The 18321-nt window shown below is 28.5% G+C and overlaps 1 protein-coding gene across 1 annotated transcript in view; it reads left to right on the top strand.

Moving 5' to 3' along the window:
* The first annotated feature begins 2865 nt into the window (after positions 1-2865).
* Positions 2866-18321, top strand: part of LOC129957678 (uncharacterized) — a 41339-nt gene continuing 25883 nt past the window's right edge. Inside the window, exon 1 of the mRNA XM_056070126.1 lies at positions 2866-3033. The gene's annotated coding sequence lies outside the window, so the exon portion shown is untranslated. The remainder of the gene's footprint in view (positions 3034-18321) is intronic.

Genomic DNA, 18321 nt, shown 5'->3' on the forward strand with positions numbered 1-18321 from the left:
TGTCATCGAACCATATTAAGTAAAGGTAAGGAAAAAATAACAGTACGCTGTTTGAGAAAAGAAAAAGTTCAGTTTTGCAGAAACAAGAACAGATTAGGACGAAATTGCACAAGAGCAGCAGTTGTTAATCGAGTCCAGAACGGTGTAGGGAAAGGTGCTCCATGTGACCACCCTCATTCACCTGCAAAATTTCAAGTCGATGGACAGTATGTTCAACAGCAGATCGTAACTGACCAGTTGTAATGCTTCGCACGTGAAGCATTCTGGAGTTCTTAGTATCATTCAACTTCGCAACAAGATACCGTTACAGCCGGAAACATCGACATAAAACATGACAACGCCTGCAAACATTTCTTATCCTAACCTGTTTTGCATAAAGCTTCCTCTTCTTCGCAGCATGCAAATCTCGGTATTCCCCCCCCCACCCTTAGAATTGACTGCTTTTCCCGGTTTTACATTTTATTACTCACAATTCTTGTTCCGGATTGTTAATATTGTTTCTGTATTCCGTTTTGAGCGTTTATTGAGCGAAATTTGACGTTTTCCGAAAAAGGTGCCCTCTGGTGGACATTTTGGAACTTTTTTTTTTTTTTTTCGAAATTCCGTGAGCGTATCTTGTGTGTACCTATATACCAAATTTTGATGCAATCCGTTCATCCGTTTGCGTTGTAGGATGCTGTTTATAGAGGAAGTTTAATTATAACCATCTTGTATATCGTGTGCAAGTTTGAAGGTTCGAACTCGCACCGTTTGGGTTCATAGCCGAGTAACAAAGCCACTAAACAAAAGTGTACACTCCTTTTCGGAGGTTGTTATCTGGCTTATGAAGTTACCACCACAATCTATGCCAAAATTCGTTTGCTCTAGGTCAGAAGGTCTGCTCTATTGAACTCCGACACACACGCACGCACGCACACACACACATACACACATAGAGAGAGAGAGAAAGAGACACAGACACACACAAGTTCTTCTTCATTATTAGTAGATATCGAGTTATGTAAAGAAAAAACTGGCAATGCTATATATAAAACTATTATGAAATGCTTTTTATCTTTAATTTGTCAATACATTTCTTGCTTTATACCATTTAATCAAAGCAGGATTATTAAACAGATAAGATAGGCAACTGATTAAAGAACCCCTTTACTTTAGCAAAACAATGTGTTGGGTTTTTTTTTTTTTTTGCTTTATTATCAGAGTAATTTAATCCAGTTCTTTAATTCTTTTTAAAGAATCATCTACTCGAATTTATTGAAATTAAAATGAAATATCGTTTAAACTTTAAAATTTCTATAACCATTCTTGGAATATTTTTAATGTTTAAGATTCTCTAACAGATAAATACAATTTATTTTTTATTTTTTAATTTTTTTTTTGTCATTGACTGGGCTAGAATTGTTTAAGATTTGTAGGATTTTGAGGCAATGCATGCTTTGCACTGCCCCCTCCACTTCCAAACCACTAGAAACCAGATAATTTTTATGTGTTTCAATTTGATCGAAAAAGGCAATTTTAAAGTAAAAAAAAAAAATTACAACAAACTGAAATAACAGAACACATAACTTCGAGTCAACTTCATAAACGTTGGATTCAGGATTTTTTTTTTTTATTTTTGGAAAATGAAAAATATTAAAAAAATATTTTTATGAAAGATATTAAAAAGTTTTCGTATTTTAAATACTCAAAAGGGAAATCTACCAAGACTGTTGATTTGTGAATCAGTCAATCAGTTTTTCAAAGAAAAAGACTATAGTGAAAATTGGCAACTGATTTGAAAGAATGAAAATTATCTTAAGAATAATGTTCTGAAATATGAATTATATTTATTTTTATTTTGAACATGCTTTAATAAACGACTTTTACGAACTAAATAAAAACAAAAAATTAAATTACAAAAAAAAATCGATTTTTTTAGGCATTTTTTAAGTATTTCTCTATTTTATAATTCAGTCATGTCTTGATTGATTTAAAAATCCTGCCAAATGTTTTATCAGAATATTTAAATTGCGTCAATCATTTTTTAAATAATTTTATTTAAAATTACCTTTAAATTGCCTTTTTTTAAAGCAATACACAAAAACCAATTTTTTGAAACAAATAAATGCTCTTTTTATTTCTGCTTGTCCTAATCTTTGTTACTTAACAGCTTTTTAAATTGATATTTAATTAATTAAAAAATTGTTTTTGCAAATTAAGAAAAGGAAGAGGGAGGACGCCACATAGTTCTAAAGTTGCATTCTTTAGCAGACATAAATTAAGAAACTTGCATTGCCTACATAGCTTAATCAGACCTGAATATAATGAATGCGTTAAGTTTAATTTCACTTACTATCTATCCCATTATATTTATTTACTCATTAACTTTATTATAGGAAATATTAGTATGAATGTAAAATTCATATAGTTTTCAAAAAGTAGAATTCACTCCTGTTACTTCTTCACTTTCATCAAATATAAGGTACACAAAAGAATTTAGTAATACTTTCCTAAAATTCTTCCTTTGAATTGCGCCAGTTGCCTTATACGCTATAAATATGTTACTATAATACTATAATGTTACTATAAATATGTTCTTTTCCACACATTCGTCACGAATCGAAATGAACGATTTTATACATTCTTCATCACAAAATTCAAAACTAATAATATTTCTCCTAATTATAGCTACAGCTATACCAACAAATTGTGGCAATCTTTCTTATCGTCTGCTTCAGTGGCTAGATATTCGCGGCTGGTAGATAACGCCAAGCAATTTTCTCATCTTTTCGGAGATGTCAACGATTCTCGAGATTCAGGTGCAGTGTCTTTTTATTAGCAGGTGCTCACTTTTCCATGCGGGAACGTGGCTGAGTGACGTCACATCACAAGTCGAATGTTCAGATGTGTTTTATCGCAGATGTCAGAACCTTACGCCTGTAGGAAACACCAGAAGAGGAAGTTCTACATCCTCTAGTGTTCTGTTCGTTCTCTAGTGTCTGCTGTTCGAATACTGAATTCTGAAATGGTGTCTTAATTGTATTCTGCTGTCAGGTATGTGAAAGATTATTTATTTATTATGTAATTAAAAACTGCAACGGAGAACTTTAAAAAGTAATTAGAAATGAATAAATAAAATAAATATTACGGTAACGAAATTCTTGGAACCATATGAATTCAAAGGAATATTTGAAAAGACGGCAAATTTATGTGGGTATCAAAATCAAATTGAACAATTTCTGAGAGTAATTTTATTATTATTATTATTTATACTATTTTCTTGAATTTTTCCAACTTTTAGAGTTGTTCTCAGACTTTTAGAGTTTGGAATTCAAAATTTCATCTTTTATGGACAATCTTACATTGTAAATTTTTGCTTTCCTCCTTTAACCAATTTTGGAATATTAAATAATTAATATTAATTTATTGTTGAATTATTCATTAATATTTATTATTTTAAAGGATTACGCTTTATTTTGATATTAAGAGGATATTTATTTTCTTAAAAAATTACAATAAAGGATTTTTCGAACTTTCTTTTAAGTTTAAATTTCCTTCTTGCTCTTATTAGCTTTAAAACGGGTGCAACTAACACCTCCTAAAGTACTTTTTTGGTGCAACTTAAGATGAAAATCATTGAAATAAAATAATAAAAAAGTTTGGAGATAGAATTTTTAAAATCGTCTGTTTCTCGTGTTACGTCAACAAATTAAAAAATGGAAGTAAAATTTTTTCTTTCATTTCTTTGTTTTATTCTATGTCTTTGTCAAGACTTCTCTCCCTCCCCGCCCATTTTATAAAATTTCATGTCGGCTTGCTTGATGGTTTTCTGTCTGTCGAATCCTCTTGTTTATGTGTCAATATGAAAGTCGTATTTGTCAAACGGGATGTTTTAATGGTTTATTACGTAATTTGTAATCACATTGCAGGTTCAATATAATTGTAAATTATTGAAGAAAATGTTTAAACATTTAAACGGTGAAATTTTTAATTCCACACATTTTTAAATGCGTATTTGAGTATTAACATTTAATAATATTAACATTTAATGTTGATATTTGAAAAATGTAAGTGCCGAATTCAAACGATCAGTTTTTGTTGTCATTTTTTTTTTAAGAGGCTTCATTTTTTTTCTTTTTTCTCCAAAATCTTTGTAATTTTTTCTAAAATATTTATAAATTGTTTGAAAGATCATGTTTGTTCAGCCCGTTGTTCTGAAACATTCATTGCTATTGGTTAGAATCTTGTCTCTTTTTTTTCACTGATTCTTACCCTTCATAAAAAGAATTTCGAAATATTAAATTACCGATTTTAAAAGGGTAATATTTTATTTTTTATAATAAAAGGATATATCTTTATATTTGTTGTCATTTTAATAAATAATGTTCTCCCATAAATAATGTTTAGTTTTTTTTTTCGAGTTTTCTCACTTCCTTTTTGTTACTCTGATATTAATATATTATTAAATTAATATTTAATTAGATAAATAATCATTAATAAATCAAACAACAAATATAATTGTTTAATCACTTTATTATGCATTATTTCTATAATACAATTTACTACGGAAATCTTTTAAATCAATATAATAATGCTTTTGTTTACATTTTTATAGAAAATTCATTGATAACATCTTCACAATTTAGTTTATTTTGACTAATTCAGATTTTATAAATAAATGATTAAGTAAGTAAATAATCCTTAACCAATGCCAGATTTTAATTACTTTTTAAAAAATTATTTTGAAGCTTGAGAAAGATTTTACCTCTGAAGCGATGGTTATTGATGCGATCATCAGAATTTTCAGAACAGAGATAAAATTGGAATACCATTTAAACAAATTATTTTTAAATAAATATTTATTATAATAATATTTGTATTTATGTGGTTTTTGGAAGGCAAAACTCGACAATAAGTTTTGATTCCATTGAGTCCTACAAAATCACACTTAAATCTTTACAAAAGTGGAGGAAATCGTTTGCAGTCTGTTTGTAAGAAAACCATATTCATGTTTCATGTTTATAAAAAATTTCTAACCTTTTCTTAAATGAAACATTAACACTTTAGATTAAGACTAGAATTATGCAATGGAGTAATTATTTAGTAGATATAGCTACTTATAAACTAACTGAAATTCCTAAGTTATTATTTCGAACTATTTCTATTTTTGTTTAATATTTTTCTCCTTCGATTTTTCCTTTTTCTTAAAAAATCAATTTTTGAAAAAAATAAAATGTCTTTGCGTTGAATTTAAACAAAAGCAAAAATGAAAATCATTAAATTTCTTTATGATAATAATGTAAAAAAATCTTTAAAAGAATTTGTATACAGAATTTCAGTATTAATTAAGAATTTAAGTATTCATTTTGAAATTGATTTATTGAGTCAACTTATTTAAGACAAAAATTTAAATTAAATTAAGCAGTACTAAGAATTTTATCCTTTTGATTTTGATTTGAATTAAGATAAAACCAATTTTAGAAAAGCCTAGTTGATATGCCTGTGGTTTTCCGGGATTAAAATTCTTTTATGTATAATATTTTTAACATATAAAATTCCTTTTTATATAAACTTTTATAATGAACAAAATATCATTCATAGACATACGTATTGATAAAAAAATAACGATTGAATAATTCTAAATCTTAATATTGTACCCAAAAATGGAATGCCATAAATGTCCTTCTTGTGCTAAAATTTTCAAATAATTGAAAGAAAAATTGTAGAAACATAATGTTAATACAAGTGTAAAAGTGATTAAAAAATATTTTTAGATGATAAATTTTTTCGGAATAATTTCTGAAGGAAAAAGAAAAGGAAGGGGACAAAACGTCGGCTAACATTTCATAGCCTGAACCCGCGGCTGTCATCGAACATTGCTTCATTGTCTCACAAGAAGTTTACTTTTCTTGTCACTATTTAAGAGAATGACTTATGCCTATTTTTAGTCATTTTGTTAAATCACTATTTTCAAACACAAACAAACCAAATCAGAAGATATGTAACAAAATGAAACAAAAAATTTTTTAAAAAAATTAGTGGTTCAAAATTAACAATTTCAATGTGTTTCAACTTTTAAAAAAGTAATAACTATTGAAAAAATGTTGATAAATGAAATTGATGTCATTGAAATGATGAATTTTTGAATTTTAAGGTAGTTTAAAAATGTTTCTCCGGGAATAATTTTTCCTGAATTTATTGTGTAAAAAAGACGAATTTTACATTAATTCCTAATTAATTAAATATTTAATTAATTCCCCAGCTTCTGGTCTATTTATTTTTAACATAGTAACGTTTATAAATTATAACTAGTTTTATGAATTATGCAAGTGTTTATTTAATTCAATTGAATTAGGAATTATTATTATAGAATATAAAAGTATGAATTATTATTAGAATTTTAATGTGTTTAAACTTTTTAAAAAGTAAAAAAAAGCATTGTTCAAAAATGAAATCAATAAATGATTATGATCATTATTATTGTTATAGAGTTATTAATTATCTAAAAGCTAATAAGGCATACTATCTATAAATTCTGACGTACATAATTCAAAAACGATTTAAAAACCTTTGACCGTTAGGCCTAGAGCTATGAATTTGGAACGTAATTAATTCTCATGTGAACGGTGAGCATATTAAGGAAGCATACTTCAAAATTTTAATCGGTTAATTATTTAAAAATCATTCAAAATTTTAGTATTTTCATAATTACTGCATTTAGAACTATTTTACAATAATCTAAAATTTTTAAAAATAACCTTTTCAATGATATAAATTTTTATTTCTGTGTAGACGTATTTCTCTAATTTTAATAAACTAAAATATCTTTATGCGCTGTTTTGGTTTCGAGATTAATTTTGTTTCTTCTTTTTTTTAGCCAAATGTGTTCAACATTCTTTTGATACTTAAAATGTAAGATGTAAATAAATAGGAAAATAACTGCCATTTTATGGATTTCGGGTTTAAAATACATCTGAGTGTCTAAATTTTGCTACGGAAAATCGAAACGAATCCAATTTTTGTTCTGCAATCTAATTATAATCAAGTTTGAAAAATTTATCATAGAAATTTTTCCTAAAATTTAAAAAATCTCTCAAAATGTATATAATCAAGTTTATTTTCGATTGCACGAATGTGTTGGAATTTTATGATGATTAACTGTGTGCTTCAGTCATTTAAATGTTTTTATGTTCACAAAACTGATACACTATCTGTAAATTCAGCGGTAATAAAAATCGTTCAAAATATTCCGTAGAGTACATTGTTGGACTTAAGCTACCAATTTCACTTCTTGGGTTGTAGAAGCGAAACCAAGAAAAAGGTTTTCAAATTTCTTTTTAGAATTTTGATTAAATAAAAAGTAATAGAAAAAGTTGCCCATTTTCCTCCCAAATAATTATTTATTACCTTCATCACATTACTTTCAATACAAAAAAAATTTCTATACCACTCTAAAATTTCAAATATTAATTTTTAAGCTATAGCTGACAAAAATTGCAAAGAAATAATGACATTAAAACTCAATAAATGCTAAAAACACTTATTACTATGTTTATTGCCATTTGCATAAAATAAATCAATAATAAATGATAAAATTTTCATTAAGATTTCTTTTTCTGATATTAAGCAGTTGTTGTTATTTTTTTTGTTTCAAATATTGTCAGTCAGGATAAACCTATTTGGCTTCTTTTTTTAATAAACAAAAAAATCTTTTCCAATGACAATATTAAAAGTACAAATTGTAAAATGCGATATGCATATTTAAAAAAGAAAATCTTTCAAAATGTTCTGTAGGAGCAAATTGTTGAACCTAGAGGAATTAAATTTGCCAAAAAGTTAATTTGTCTCTGTTATAGATGTTTAGTAAGAAATAATTTTCAAAAGTTTAATGAAATTTCTGATAAAAAATTAATTGAAATTTTATGTTTTCTATTGGATGGATTCTATTGTTGAACAAATATTATTTTTAACTATTTAAAAATTTTTTAAAAAAGCCTTTCAGTGATGCCATTTTTTTTCAATACAATTTTGATCGTTTTAATAAATTTAAAAATAAATACTTTTAACTATATTTTATTATGACAATTTCCATTGCATTAAATACAGGATTTATAATTCACTAGCACTGCTAGATATTAACTACATTTTATATGTGCACGTTATAATACTGCTAATATAATAAAGAGCATATTTTTAAAAATAAAATAACGACAGACGGATCAAATCCAAAACATAATCATGCTATGACCTTTCAGACTCTAGGTTAGAATAACATTTATCATTTTTTTTTACTTATTTTTCTCTTAAAAATAATCACATTTCGCTTTTTAGTGAAAAGATTATCAGAGGAAAAATTAAATTTGTTATTATCACGAGAAGTACCTCTTCCTTTAATCTAAGCATTTAACAAAATCTAGTGTATTTAAGAATTTTTGAGTTTCACTTTAAAATAGTTAATTCCTTTTTTACTTTCTCGTATACGTTGTATAGAGAAAATATAGTAATCGACAAAAATTTCGAATACGAGTTTTTAACGAATCTCCACGTTTTAGACCTTCCTGAGTTCGAAGAACACATTTTTTTGAAAATGTCCATCTGTCATTCTGTGACAAAGACAACTCAAAAACACTTTGAGCTAGACGGTTGAAATTTAGTATACGGCTTTTACATCAAATTTACATATTCCTATTAAGTTTTGAACGAAATCTGACTGTTCAGTCAGTCTGTTCGAATATAAGTTAACACTATTACCACAAAACGTAGAAAGCTAGATAGATAAGATTCGGTACACAGATTTAACATCTATAGTGTAGACATTTGTCAAAGTTTGAGCCAAAACCAACTAAAAGTTGACTGTCTGTCGGTCAGTATTTTTAAAAACACGTAAACTCAATAATTTAGAAATGCTGGGACTTAAATACATCAAATTAGAAGTGGAATTTTGTTTATACAAGTGTAGTTTTGTGGCAAATTTTGATTTCAATCGGTTGGGAGAAAACGAGTACTATTAGAAAAATTTATTTCTTCTCTTATTAATTAAGGAATAATAAGACATTTAACATTTATGTAGTTTGCCAGTCAGATAAAAAAAATGTACAATATCTCTAAATTTAAAGTATGGGTGAACCAGAAATTTAAGCTTTTAATAATAACCCTATAATGTTATGGGATTTCAATTAGGAAAGTGCATGTATATAATGAATAGAACTAAAGTAATATAATTAAAATAATATGACTTTAATGTCAAACAATTTGGCGGAACCAAGACATGAAGTTATGTGTAAACGATGTATTTGAAAATAAATATTACCAACATTTCTGTCGAACCAGCTGGTCTTCTGAGGCGACTAACATACAATAATATCAAGAGACAATGAATTCTTGATGATGTTTATCGGTGACGTCTACATAATTGCAACTCCACTTGAAATTATTCTATTAAAATCCCACAGCAATCAGAATCACGGTCTTCCTGATTATTGAAACATTTGACAAGACTAGACAATAAACCATCTTAAACGAAGAAATTTATTTTTCTCTAATACTATTACTTCAAAAAATAGTTTTAGCCAACTCCAAAGATATTGAATCGCAAACAATTCGACTTGCTCATTGAATGCTCTTTATAACAGATGTGCAAACAAGAAGCCGGATTCAATAAGAATGTTGTGTAGATTTGTGTTGCTCATGCGGCACTATGTTATTTGATCAGTTTTGATAGCTCGTATGATTTCTTGCACGTGAGGTCTGGTGGAATGAAATTGGGGGCGGAAATATTCATAACTTCGTTTTCTTTCAAATTCTTCATTATTTGGAAGAAAAAAAATAAAGAAAAAAAAAATTCTTTGGGGGAGGGGAGATAACATTATTTATATATATCTAATATATTTATATATATCTGCCGAATAGAAGTATCTTTTGAAATTTTAACAACTTCGATTATTCGAACTTTATTTCATTACGGAAGTGATTTTATTTAAAGAAGCGATGATAAAATTGCCGCCCGTTTACATCGCGATATAAGTGCGAAAGAGACAGAAATTTTCCCGTTCAGTGATTTTATGAAATTTTGATAGGGATTTCTTTGGCGAGAGTCGACTAAGGAAAGGAAATCTTAGGTATCTTTAAAAGAATATTGCAAGCATTAAAAATTTCTTATCTCCTAATTTAGAGTGTGGAAAAATATTTAAGACTGTAGTTTTATAGAAAATAAGAGACCATTCTAGAATGAAGTTACCATGAGTTAATTTAAGGCAAAAATTTGGAACTTAATTAGATTTTAAAATATCATTGCAGATATATATAAATTGAATGACCGTTTGTTTGAACCTTCGGCATAATTGAACAACATTTGTCACACACACCCCTTAGCACTCAGAAGGATTAATCGCACTGTTAAAAAAGATTTCTATCATCTCATAAAGGAGGTGAAAAGGGGAATATAATTATTTTTTATTTTCCTCCATGATTTTGGAGCATATCATTTCTCGAAAATTATTTCCACTTTATCTTAATTTTTTTTAAAGTAGCTATTTAATGATATAAATTTCATTTTTATACGACTATTTCTCCAATTTTAATCAATTTTTAAACTTTTTGTTCCATGATAATATTTAAATTATGGTTAAGGGTCCAAAAACATCTTAAGGAGTTGAATATAAGAACTAAAAAACATAGGATTTAAGATTATAAGTATTTTGTTTTGTCTTTATATAAACTAAAATTATCCAGTAAGATCCTCCTGAAAGGCAACATTTTTTCGTCATTCTCTTCATTTGCTATATGTCTTCTTTTTTGAAATCTGTGATGAAAGGATAGACTGCTTTATTTTATTTTTCTGGAATAAAATTTGCAAAATATTCCTTTCCGAATTCCCTTTCCAAAATGAAGCACGACTTCTTCTATTACCAAAATTTCTTTTTTAAGAAACACTCAACAAAGAATTTCAAGATTTTTTTGTCATTTCACAGATGCATCTAAATCGCAGTTTATCAATTCTATCGCAGGCCTATCAAACACTCAATCCTTTTGTTACCAAATTCATTAGATTAATTCTATCCTTACAGCCAAAACTTTTGGAATTTGCCTTGTCACTCATAAGCTCGCAATTCCCGGAAAGAATCTACTAAACTGTCTGTTAATGTTGTTAATATAGTCTTTCTGTCCTTTTAACCTTGAAATTTTTTTTCTAGCCAACCTCTGAGAGTTAATGATAGAATAACTTAAAAAATTAATTTGAACAAATCACAACCAAAAAAATCGCATTGGTATGGATTCCAGGGCATTCAAACATTGTTTGGAATGAAAAGGAGGATTATCTTGCTAAAACAATCACAGAATCATATTCATATTTTGAATAGAATACTTTTGGGATTTCTAGGCCCAATTTCAAATGTATCGAAATGTGAGAAAAATTCACTCTTACCTTGTCATTCCGGGATCTTCTAAATGAAATAGAATCGAGGTATTCTAAGGTGAATTAGACCACATAAAACATCGATAATCCAAGTATTCTCAATTTTATAATCACTTTTATTTGCAGTACACAGGCACAGATAATTATATACAAATATTTACATATTTCATTTTACGTGCATTAATTCTTTATAAAACACACAACTATCTTTGGTTCCATCATACACACTTCATCAATCCAAAGTCAAACCTAAATCATGGGAAATTTTTTCATCGACGTCACCAGAGCGCATGCGCTACAGGGTTACATGTAATTAGGGTTACGCCAGGAATCCCAACAAATACTTTTGAATACTTTACTTACTTTTACACAAATACTTTTGCAGGCTTTTGAATATATACTTTTGAATGCATAATGTCATACTATTAAAAACTCTCTATACCAAATATGCACCGAATTTATCAAAATAGTAAGTACTAAGAATCTCTAGGAGAGATTCCATTCATTATTTTTCCTTACATCATGGCTTAAAAATAGAAGAAAAGATGTAATAAAGGTACTTCTAATTGCCAGGATGATCATCACCCCAGTTGTACTAAATAAATTTGTACTTTATAACAACCCTGATCATCAATCCTATAACCCCTCCCCCCCCAAAAAAAAAGACATTGAACATATTTTCGCGCACTGTTTGAAGTATTCATATCAAACAACAAACCTTTGGAGCGAGCTCAATTTCAATCACCAGGACATTTCGTGATTAAAATTAAAATTTTGAACCATAGAAATGTTTTTCATAAGCGCTTTTTACAAATTTTTCTACATTCACTGAAATTTTTGTTTACTTATTAACTCTGACTCTCTGGCATTAGGGGATGACAGCCTTAGCTGCTAAAACCCCAATTTATCCATTTCAATAATAATAATAATTGCGTATTTTGTAAATTCTTTGAAAATATTTATCGTTTTAAGAAATTACAGCTTGACACCATAGGCCGTGATGTGCCCGATTCTTTTCTATAAGCAATTCACCATTTAAACTAAATTAAATTATTTTCCGAAATAGCATTTTCTTCTTGACAATATATGTAAAAGCGAAAAATCACTGTATAGTAGACTTCTTTAAATGTGATTAAATGCTGTCGGAGAGATTTAATTTATAGTTTGCTATCCAAAGAAAATACTTATATTGAAATTGTCTGTTACAGTGATCAACCAATTTGCCAAATGAATATCAATTATTTTGCAAAAAAAAGTAAAATGGGTTGCTGCTCAACTTTTGAATTACATTTTACAATATTCATTATATGAAAAATATTTTTTTTAAATAAAATTCTGAATATTTTGTGCAATAAACATAAGTTTTCTTATTTAAATGCTTTCATTATTCCGGAGCTTTCGATTTGGCGGTCCTTTGGTTTGATGTCGGCCAAGTTACTGAAAGTATTAAAAAGGACAACCATTATATCTTTTATCCCAGCACGAGTCTTTTACTAAACGCATAATACCAATTAATCGCTAAAGATATCATTTTAGTTTATTGACTATGTTTACCAACTTCAAACGGTATAGCCTAAATTTCGCCAATGACATGCAGTTAATACAAAGACACTGAACTATATTTAAAAAAAAAAAAAAACTGATGATTTTAAATTTTTTTTCGGTTACTCCAATAGTTATTGAAATATTCAAAACTGTAACATATAAGTTCATATTTCAACATTAATTAAGAAAAGCAGACGATTTTTCCTTACAATATAATTGAAAAATAAAACGACAAATTCGTACTTTCTATCATAAAACGGTATTCTCTACATTTAATTGAAAAAAGAATAATTGCAAACGATATTTAATATGCAAAAATAAGCTTTTATTTCTTGTCAAATGATACAAACCGTTGGATTTTTTTTAAAAACTTCCAAGCTTTTCAGTAATATAACTTTTTTAAAATTTATACATAGTAAACATATAATTTTTACAGATTCTCAGATTTTTACTTTCGGAGTCCATGCATTTTGTGCTTCGTAATATTGTGGTGAATAGCTTATAAGCCAGTTAACAACTACGCTGCACGAGCAGTTTCTTTTGTATCGTGGTCATGTTACTGGACTGCGAACCACAAGGTCCCAGATTCTATCCTCGATTATACCAATCCAGCTACAGTATAATGAAGAAAATCAAATTTTTTCTATCCTTTTAGAAGCCTTTTTTAAAGCTAAATTTTGACACAGAACTAGAACTTTAATAAAACGATGACACAAATTTTCAATTACTTAAGTATTCATGTTTTTGAGTTATTTCGTTTATATGCATATGAACGCATTGACCGTCGGTAAAATCTTCGCTTTTAGTTCAAAATGTCTTGCATTTATACATTTTGAATCATGAGACAAATACTTTATCATACAAATATCATCCATCCTGTTTTTTCGGCTTTGTAGTTATCGTGGTCAGTTACTCGAGAACAAACAAACTTTTTTGATCTGGCAGGCAAACTTCATTGAGACAAATTTGATGACCAAGAAAATTAATGTAACGATAACATGCTTAATTCCATCTGTTTGGATCAAAGCCTTTATGAAACATAGTATTTCATAGACAGATAAAATTTTAAACATCTTTTTGGACCCAGAGAAGTCTGAAACGGAAAGATTCATCAAAATCTTTAGGTCAAATCCTTTGACGATTATAATACTTCTCTTTGTGTATTTCGCATGTGAGAAAAGGATAGAAAGAGGTGGATTCTGTTTTAATATTTGTCCTGGGAGCCATCTTATGTAAGCATGCCTCTGACCCAGTGATCTGCCAAGTAGAGAGCCAACACACACACGCACACATGTACAAACATATACACATACGAACAAACATACACACACATACGAACAAACATACACACACACACGTACAAACATACACACACCCACTCATGCACAAACATACACAGACACATACAAACATGCACATATATATATACACACACACACGTATAAACATGCACTCACGCACAAACATACACACACACACATACAAAAAGGCACACATATATACACACACGCGCGCACTCACGCACAAACATACACACACACATATATATACACACACACACACGCACAAACATACACACACACACATATATATATACACACACACACGCACTCACGCACAAACATACACACACACATACAAACATGCACACATATATATATATACACACACACGCACTCACGCACAAACATACACACACACATACAAACATGCACACATATATATATACACACACACACGTACAAACATACATACACGCACTCATGCACAAACATACACACACACATAAAAACATGCACAAATATATATACTCACACACACAAACATGCACACACACACACATACACACACACATACACACACACACAGTATCCGTTATTAGCATAAATAGCGTTATTCACTACAGAACCGAAGTTGGCTTTTGCGCTAATAAAATCTGAAACAAAATCATGAAAGTAAATCTCCAAAATACATAAAAATTATCTTTCTGGCGTTTTGTACTTCTTGTATTTTGATCTTCATTTGGTTTTCTTTCACAGAGACATATTTCTGTTTTCATAAATATTTGTGAATTTCTTTCATAAAGTTACTTTCTCTACTTTAATTAAGATATTCATAAGTCGAATCTTTTTCAAGTAAAAATATACGAGGAAATTGAATGAATACGACTACTGACAGTGACGGACTTTTTGAAAAAAATGTTTCTATTACTTGTTTTTGACAAATTTATGGCCGATCTAGCTACAATTCATCTTTATCTTCCACGTACAAGTATCTTACTTCAGGATAAAGAATATTTGTGCTATCAGGTTATAAATTATAAAAGAGAAAAATAAAGGCTTGCATTACTCTTCCTCGTTTCTAAATTTAAGGCAATTGACCTCCAGAATTTTTACCATTTTTTTTTATTTTTTTTTGCTTTTTAAAAATTAAATTATAGCCAAACAATGAATAAACAATTTTTAAAGAATTAGTCCTTGGAGCATGATAAACATATTAGAATGTATTTGATGTTTTGAGCACAGAAAACAAAATCGCTCAGCAATGATGTCTTATGTATGACAATAGAAATAAACGTAAATTATAAAGCAGTTCAAACTAATGTATAAAATAAAATCATGTTAATAAAAAAAAAATCCCGTTAGTTTTCCAAAAATTATATTTTTAAAATTTTTATGAGACTCTTCTAGAAAAATTCAGTCAATTAGAAACATTTTTTTTATATATATATAATAACATCATTACGAAAAAACCGTATACTCGTATCTTTAAAATTGAATGATTTGATTGAAAATGAACTCACCAAGTTAAACTATATACCAAAATAGAAATAAAATTTGTTACATATTACAAAAAATAAAATGTATAATAATATTAAAGTTAAAACCCTTTATGGTTGTTTAGTGCATATTAGTGGTACCATCACGTACTCTTAAGATTTTTTTTAATGTTCAGATTGTCATTTTTATTTGTTAAAATTAAAATACAAAATAAATACATGTAAGCAATTTATTGTGGAATTTATCATAATTTTTCAAAACGACATTTTAGCAAATTAATTCACAGACGAATTATTTGATTCCATTTAACTGTAATTTAGCTGTTTATGTAAAAACATATAGTAAATGTAAAAATATTTTTTTAAAAAACTGCATAGTGAAATGCAGACGATTTTCTTTTATCACAAGATCTTCCAAAAATACATTTTATAAAATGTCTATCTATTTGTTTGCATGATTTTTTTTATTATATGCACCAACTGCGAAACTTAATAGCAAGAAAGTGGACTTTTCTTTTATTTAACATGTTAATGTCTCAAGAATATTTTACTAAATATGACTCCCATGATCTGGTTCTGTATAATATATATACATTTGTAAAGTTTGTTTTAAATACGAATAGACAAAATTATTAAATTAATAATATAGATAATTTAAAAGTTCCCAGAAATTTTTTTCTTGCATTTATCTTTCTAAAAAACATCATGTTCATTTAACTTTTTCTAGATAAGAGCTGAAACTTACATTTTTCTGTGTTCAGTTTGAAATAAGAGTTAACTCATTCTTCTAATTTGAGCTTTTGTCAACGTGATGGCAACACGTTGATAAAAGCTGCTTTTCTCATGTACGCGTAACGTGCTCATGCAGGCTAAACTTAATTTTTTATTTTGTGCGAAATAAATTCTTAGAAAATATTTTTAAAATTTATTAAAAGGGGAAACTTAATTTATATGTTAAAAGGATTATTATTGAAAAAATAATTATTATTGCTATTTTTTGAGCTTTAAGATGATGTAAAGATAATTTTTGTATTATAATATTTTTATATGTTATCACGAAAAACACCTACATTTCCCTTAATTCTTAATTAATTAAAATTCTTATTAAGATTTCAAAAAAAAAAAATGGCTCCTAGATGCACATTTTCATCTTTCAAAGTATACACATTTTTTTTAGTTCTAAGTCAAACCATTTAGCCTATACAGCGCCAACACACACAGAGATTCATCTTCATTATAACTAAAGACTATGAAGAATTTACAATTCCAAATGCTTTACATGGGTATTGTAAGCATACCTGCATTGACAGGTGTCTACGTAACAATTATTGTAAGCATACCTGCATTGACAGGTGTCTACGTAACAATTATTGTAAGCATACCTGCATTGACAGGTGTCTACGTAACAATTATTGTAAGCATACCTGCATTGACAGGTGTCTACGTAACAATTATTGTAAGCATACCTGCATTGACAGGTATCTACGTAACGATTATTGTAAGCATACCTGCATTGACAGGTGTCTACGTAACGATTATTGTAAGCATACCTGCATTGACAGGTGTCTACGTAACGATTATTGTAAGCATACCTGCATTGACAGGTGTCTACGTAACGATTATTGTAAGCATACCTGCATTGACAGGTGTCTACGTAACGATTATTGTAAGCATACCTGCATTGACAGGTGTCTACGTAACGATTATTGTAAGCATACCTGCATTGACAGGTGTCTACGTAACGATTATTGTAAGCATACCTGCATTGACAGGTGTCTACGTAACGATTATTGTAAGCATACCTGCATTGACAGGTGTCTACGTAACGATTATTGTAAGCATACCTGCATTGACAGGTGTCTACGTAACGATTATTGTAAGCATACCTGCATTGACAGGTGTCTACGTAACGATTATTGTAAGCATACCTGCATTGACAGGTGTCTACGTAACGATTATTGTAAGCATACCTGCATTGACACGTGTCTACGTAACGATTATTGTAAGCATACCTGCATTGACAGGTGTCTACGTAACGATTATTGTAAGCATACCTGCATAGACAGGTGTCTACGTAACGATTATTGTAAGCATACCTGCATTGACAGGTGTCTACGTAACAATTATTGTAAGCATACCTGCATTGACACGTGTCTACGTAACAATTATTGTAAGCATACCTGCATTGACACGTGTCTACGTAACAATTATTGTAAGCATACCTGCATTGACACGTGTCTACGTAACAATTATTGTAAGCATACCTGCATTGACACGTGTCTACGTAACAATTAAAATAAATTGATTAATATAAATTTCTAAGAATTAATTAATTAAAAATTAGAAAATCAATTCTTAGTTAATAAAAAATTCTTAATTAAATAAAATTATGACTATCTACAATTTCTTAAAATCGAATATAAAAAATATTTTTCATAGTATACCTATTTAGTATACGCATCCCAAATATTTTTCCACTACAACTTTTTACCAAGTGCCAAATAAAAGCTTAACAAAGTTATTGTTCATAGTATGAATGGATTCTGGGTTAGAATAATAATATTAAAAATGTAAGAATTGATTTTTTTTTCTACTTTCTCGC

The sequence above is a fragment of the Argiope bruennichi genome, chromosome 11 (assembly GCF_947563725.1).
Source record: "Argiope bruennichi chromosome 11, qqArgBrue1.1, whole genome shotgun sequence".
In the NCBI taxonomy this organism is placed as follows: domain Eukaryota; kingdom Metazoa; phylum Arthropoda; class Arachnida; order Araneae; family Araneidae; genus Argiope; species Argiope bruennichi.